The 6,834-nt window shown below is 45.6% G+C and overlaps 1 pseudogene; it reads right to left on the bottom strand.

Moving 5' to 3' along the window:
• Positions 1-969: 969 nt before the first annotated feature.
• LOC140847624 (olfactory receptor 5AN1-like) lies at positions 970-1,908 on the bottom strand (annotated as a pseudogene).
• Between the last annotated feature and the right edge of the window lie 4,926 nt (positions 1,909-6,834).

Genomic DNA, 6,834 nt, shown 5'->3' with positions numbered 1-6,834 from the left:
TTGAATATTCAGTAGGTCCATTGTAACAATGAACTCTCACACAAGCCTCCTCTTACCAAACATGAATAGATGCTGAAATATCAGAAAATATTTGATAATGCAAACCATTGGCTATGTAAATAAAGGTGAATTTTCAGGATTTAATTCAGGAAAGAAAGAGAGGTTTGAATGCAAACTCTCAGAAGTTACTATTGCTGTGACACGGAATTCGAATATATCTCAATCAAAAACCCTGACTGGATACTAAATGCGAGAAACTAAATCACTACACGCATAAGTATGTGGCACTGCAGGTTCCACATCCTTGGGTTTATTCAACTATATGAGTGCTGGAATCCTATATGACTGGAATTCCCTCCTTCGTAGACTAGAGATGGTAGACATGAGGATGTGACCAAAAATTTATTAGATGGTTAGTGCTGAAAGACACCTTACACAAACACTAGCTGTCTCAGGCTGCTGTTTCCAGGAGGCATAATCAGACCAATTTCATAGCTTTCTTTTTGTCCTAATGCCCAAACCATACCTCTGTTTACTCCAAATCTGGATAGACACAGAATAAAACATTAATCAGCATCATACAGTTGCATTAGAATACTTAGTAGACAGGGATTTTACACTCCTGGAGCCTGGGCCAGGTATCTCTCAGGGTTCAGTCTCAGAATCAAGAAGAGCCCAAAAGTTTTTAAAACTTGATGTTTCACAAATACATGTGGATGCATTAATAAAATATGAGACCACTCTTCATGTAGACTGAAAGTAATGAATCTCCAAGACTTAAAAATATTCTCTTTGTGTGGAATTGTACCACGTATTGGTCCATTTTGGTGTATAACTTATGTCAAATAAAACCCTTTTTGTCCAAAAGCACTGCGAAATTTGTAATTGTCTATTCATATGTTCAGTATTGAGGATTAAGATGATTCTGAAAGGATAATATGCTTAGAAAATATCTCAGAATCTGTGATGTCAGCAATAACCTGCCTTCTTCTGCAACCTCTTCAAGGCATCTTTGATTTCCTTGTTCCTCAGACTGTAAATCAAGGGATTCAACATAGGAACAATCACTGTGTAGAAGACTGATGCAAGTCTGTCAAAGTTGGAAGAACCGCCAGAGCTGGAACTCAAATAGACAAACATAGCTGAGGTATAGAAGAGGGAAACTGCTGTCAGGTGAGAAGCACAGGTGTTGAAAGCCTTGGACCTGCCTTTAGCTGTAGTGATCTTCATGATGGAGATGACAATATAGACATAGGATGTCAGGATAACAAGGACATTTATTATCACAAAGATCATTGTTACTATGGCAAGTAGGAGTTTGGCAGAGAAAGTGTCAGTGCAGGACAGGACAAAGAGTTGGGGCATGTCACAGAAGAAGTGGTGGATGACATTAGGCCCACAGAAGTGGAGTTGAAGAATGACATACAGTTGGGATACAGAACCAGAGATTCCAGCCATGTAGGATCCCACCACCATCCCAACACAGAGGGTGGGTGACATGATTCATGAGTAGAGAAGTGGATTACAAATGGCAGTGTAGCGGTCATAGGCCATGGCTGTCATGACACAAGAGTCACTCAGTCCCATGGCTGAAAAGAAGAAGTACTGAACAGCACAACCCACTAGGGTGATAGTATGCTGTTCCTGGAAGAAGTCGGAGAGCATCTTGGGGGCTGTGGAGGTCACATAGCAGATGTCTAGGAAGGACAGGTTGCTGAGGAAGAAGTACATGGGTGTGTGGAGGTGGGAATCCATCCTTATTAAGATGATGAGGCTCAGGTTCCAAGTCAGAGTTGTAACGTAGATCACCAGGAACACAACAAAGAGCAGTGCTTTCATTCTGGGAAAATCTGAAAACCCCAAGAGGATGAAGTGGGTGATCTCTGTAATATTTCCTGTCCTAATCATAGCCTTGCTGCTCCTCGGATCAGAAAAGAGACAATAGAATTCATTGCTGACTCAAGTCAAATGTGATAGCATTACAATTCTCCCATGTGCCAGCTTTTTCCTTCACTGAGCACCAGAAAAAGGGAAATGCTCACTGTTCCGGTGGAAACACAGCAGATTTTCGTCTCACATTATCAAGGAGTACCTGTTCAGTGCTTCAGGTTCTCAACAAAGCATGAGTTTCCATGAGAATTTAAACAGGTATTTAAAAATCTGTTGAAGAATTTTTAAGACAATAGAAATTCTGTGATTATTATACATAGAGATCATTAATGAAAATACGGTTTTTTAAGTAACCTCTGTTTATGTATTATATAACTTGCTTTCTGATACAAAAACTATATGTGGCCTCAATTCACATTGTTTCATATAGCCATTCTGTTCTCTATGGCCATCCGGATAAATTTTTTGAATTTCTTCCATTATCCATTAGGAAAACATATACTGTACCTCTGGGGTGGGGGAAATATGTTGCCACCCTGGGGCAAATAACCTTTGAAGCAAAAACCACTCAAAGGGAGAAAAGAAGTGGAGGACACCTGTTTCTTCCTTATTACTTCTGCTCCCCCGTGTCTCTCATGACCCGGGTGCCGGGACCCACCAAACCTCTCCAGTCCAAGTACGTGCTCACCCTCCACACCCTTTGTTACCACCTAGTGATCTGGAGATGGACCACTTCTCTTCACCCCTTGGAAACACCTATTGATATGGAAATGCACTAAGGCCAGGCAAGAGATTCTGGAAAATGTTGCAATTTTACACACAGCCCTCCCCTCCAGAAATCACCCCCCACAATCTACCTGCTCCCCATCTTCTGGAAGGGCCCCTGTGCAAGAAAACTAGAGCACTGCAACCAGACTAATAACATTCAATAACAACAGCAATAAAATCAAGATAATACTCAAGCCGGAGGATACAGCAGGGTTCAAAGTTCCATATAGACTAAACCCCTAGCTTCCCCTTTCCTCAGAAGCCGGTAGCTGAACAGGTAGGGAGTTCAGAGTAACCATCACAGGGCAGCTGCAGCCAGGAAGTGGGTCAAGGACACAGGGACTATAGAAGAAAATAACCTTAAGGGAAATAGGATACATGTTTGAATGACACCAGCCTGGGAAAATCTTGTCCATCAGGAGGATCCATGCAAGAGAGTGGTCCCGTGACAGGACAGTGGCAGGAAAGGGATCTTGTCCTGGTCTAGTACACCAGACTTTCACCCCTTCCCTGTGGGAGTTACAAATGGGTCACTATACAGGGCTCTGGGAGGTGCATGGACTGGGCATAAGATAAAACAAAACTTCCCTGTAAGATGCTCTTACCTCCTGGATGTTTTTGGTACACTATGTGATCTTTGGAGGATGTTCTGCTGTTACTCCAGGAACACACAGGAGGCCAGCTCCCTGGCCTTTTCACCAAGGTGCCAGAAGAGCCAGCCATCGCTGGTCCATGTGTTGAAATGTCCAGGACCACATCCACTCAATAGAGTCTCCAGGGTTTAGTGCAGTAGTGCTGGCAGCAGGATGTTGCTCGGCCGGCCATATCCTGGCTTCAATAACTCCTCTTTGGTTTGCACATACAGCTGTATAGGAGAGGCAGCAATGTGAGTTAGCATGTCCACAGGGCTCAAGGCTCTTTTTCGGGGATCTCATTCAAATGACATAGCACCGTCCATAAGTAAACTGACCAACGCCATGAACTATTGTTGTCTGAATTTTGGCCAGTCTTCAAAAAACCATTGTAACTCTCTATCAACCCTGCCAGTGTAGGGTTATATGGTACATGAAACTTCCACTTTATCCCTAACTGCTGCATGCATTCTTGAAACGCATGTCCAGTAAAGTGGGTGCCTTGATTGTCCTGAATCACCTGCAGCCGGCCTTAGGCTGCAAAGAGATGTTCTAGGCCTCTCTTGGTAGTTTGCAGATCTGCACAGTAGCTGTGTTGACACAAGTCATGGCATTTTGATATCCTTCTGATATGCACAGAGACCCAATATAGTCTATCTGCCACCTGACAATGGGCTATCAGCCCCTTTACTATTGTCCCATGTTGCTGTGAGACTCAGTGTAAGTAGCTCTTAGCCCACACAAGGCACTCCTTCCATACACTGCTGACTTCTTCAAAGGTCAAAGGCAAGCTGCACAGATGGGCTCCAGCCCACATTGTCTTTTGCCCCACATGCAGCAAACACTGATGTAACCATTGGGTTACATCAGAGGCAGGCTTTCCTTCTAGCCAACACATCTGGGCCAATGTGTCTGCTTCATCATTCCCTGGGGATGCCAAAGGCAAAAGGTCAGTCACATCATATACAGTAAGTGTCTTCGTCTGACCAGAGGCCCATAGGTCTTGCCACAACACTTGCCCCCAAAGGGGCCAGTGAACAATGACCAACCATCCAGTTGGCATGGTACCATGCTGGTAGACACAGGGTAAAGACAGCCCAGCTGTCAGTGTGGACAACTATGGAGGAAGGCTCATGGGTAATAATGAGCCACACAGCCTGCAACTCAGCCCATTGGCTGCTGTTCCCCTCTCCATCCTCCATCCATATTGTCTCAGTCTTAGGATGGAAAGACAAAGCCCTCCACATTGGGAGCTTCCTGAGAATGGAGCAATTTGTACACCAAGCATCCTCAGGTATCGAGGCTTTTTCCTCCAGAAAATGAATCTTGGCTACCAATGGCTACTGTTACATGTCACTGGCCCCAATAAGAATTGGAATTCTCCACATAAGGTGCTAGTGGAAAGGTTGTTACACTGCTGTAAATATGTGTCCCATTTGGCCATTGTAGGCAAGTGTACCACACCACTCCACAGACTTTGGTTCCAGTCTTGGACCCACCCTGCAATGAGCCTGGTAGATATTACATTGACCAGAGCTGTTCCGGTGATGGGCTCTGTAGCCAGCAAGGTGTGGTACACAGCAGCCAGTTGCTTCTCTATCAAGGTGCACTGGGCCTCTGCTCCTTTCCATACTTGTTACCAGAATCCATTAGGTTGGCATGTCCATTCAAGCCCCTGCCAAAGGCCCCATTCATAGCCATCTTCAGTTACATGAGCATCTAGCTCACAGCACCTTGATGAGTCCATTAGACTCAAGGCCTATACAGCCTTGATCGCTCACTTACAAGCAGAAAGAGTAGCTACATATGTTTTGTCCCAGTCCCACCTGTTGCCTTTTTGTACCAACCAGTATAAGGGCTTCAGAAGTTGTGCCAAATGCGTGATAAACATTCACCAGTAGCCCAAAAGACCCCAAAACTATTGCAATACTGCCACAGTGTTAGGGGTAGGGAAATCATGGACCTTTACAATGACAGCTTCTGGGATAACCTTGGTTTTACCCAAACATAGAACCCCTAGGAATTTTACTGACTAACCAGGTCCCTGAACCTCGGTGCTGTTCACAGCCCATCCTTTCTCCTGCAGATGTTGCAGCAGTCTAGGAACTGCCACTTCTAAATCTGCAAGAGAATCAGATGTGAGCATAATATTATCAATGTAGTGACACAGCTACACAGTTTCAGTTTGCAGTTTCTTCCATGTGGCCAAGTCCTGGGCTGCAATTCCATGACAACTGGTGGGACTGTGGAGGTATCCCTGTGGAAGGACACTGAATGTCCACTGCCGGGCTTCCCACACAAAGGCAAACTATTCCTGACATTCCTGTGCTATGTCAGTAGAGAAGAAAGCATTATCAAGGACCACAGCATAATGATATATCCCTCTTTCATGACTTAGTGTGTCCATAAGGGCTGCCATAGAGGGGCAGCAGCATGCAAAGGCAGTGTGACTTTACTCAATTCCCTGTAATCCAAGGTCACATGCCATGAGCTGTCCAGCATTTTCACTGGCCACACTGGGGAATTAAAAGGTCTCTCAGGGGACTTAAGAAGCCCTTATTCTCCAACTCCTGTAGAGTTCCTCCAGTTTCCTTGTGCAACCCAGGCAATGTATGCTGCTTACTATTTGTCATCTGTCAAAGTACAGCCAGAGCTACAGGTAGGTGCTTAGCATGTCCCCTCAAAACTGCCTTTACCACATGTACCCTCACTCTGAGCTGACCTGCAGTGGTCTGTAACCACAGGCCCTGCAGGATATCCATCCCCAAAATATATTCAAGAATGGGAGAAATGTACATAGTATACTACTTTGGGGGTACACACCCTATCTCCAAAGGGATTTGGGCTTTCATCACTCTAATTGCCTTACCCCATAGCCATCTATCACAGCAGGGACCTCAGGAAAATGCTCTCGGTTCCTGTAAGTCAGAAAACATTCAGTTCCTGGGTACACCAGCACCGGGGTATACTGTACATTCATGGAGGACAAATGAATTGCTAATTCTACATGTGGCCTCCAGTCCCCACCATGTCCCCCAAGGTGGGAGCCTTGACCCCCACCCCCAGTCAAACGGCAATGCCCAGTTCTCCTCCTGTAGGGAAAGGGCCCTGGCAGAGCCTGAGTACTGTCCCCCAGCACGTCTTGCAAGGACCCAGGCCAGATATGGGGCTTTGCCTCTGGCTTCATGTCCTGGACCTCAGCGGCTGGAACTGCTTCTCTGGCTTTAATTGGTGCCACAGTTGTAAGAAGATTCCATTGGGCTGCTCATCAAATTTTTCCTTCACTACCCCCGCCTTTATCAAGTCTGCCCACATCTGAGTCCTCAAGACTGTCCCGGGCCCTTTGCACCTCCCCTACCAGTCGTTGACCATACTTACTTCCATGGTCTTATTTTCAGCCTCCCCCTGATCTGCTAAAGTACAGGTAGCCTCTTTGGGGGCAAGAATAGTCACGAGGGACCCAAAGAAAGATAGGGGAGCTGTGTGGAGCACCAGACTTCTCATTCCTACAGTAAACATCTCCTCATCAGGGCCCTTGGGGTCC

Source organism: Manis javanica, unplaced genomic scaffold, assembly GCF_040802235.1.
Source record: "Manis javanica isolate MJ-LG unplaced genomic scaffold, MJ_LKY HiC_scaffold_25, whole genome shotgun sequence".
Classification (NCBI taxonomy): Eukaryota; Metazoa; Chordata; class Mammalia; order Pholidota; family Manidae; genus Manis; species Manis javanica.
Note: the sequence above shows the minus strand (reverse complement) of the source record. Positions and strands in the feature narration are given on the sequence as shown.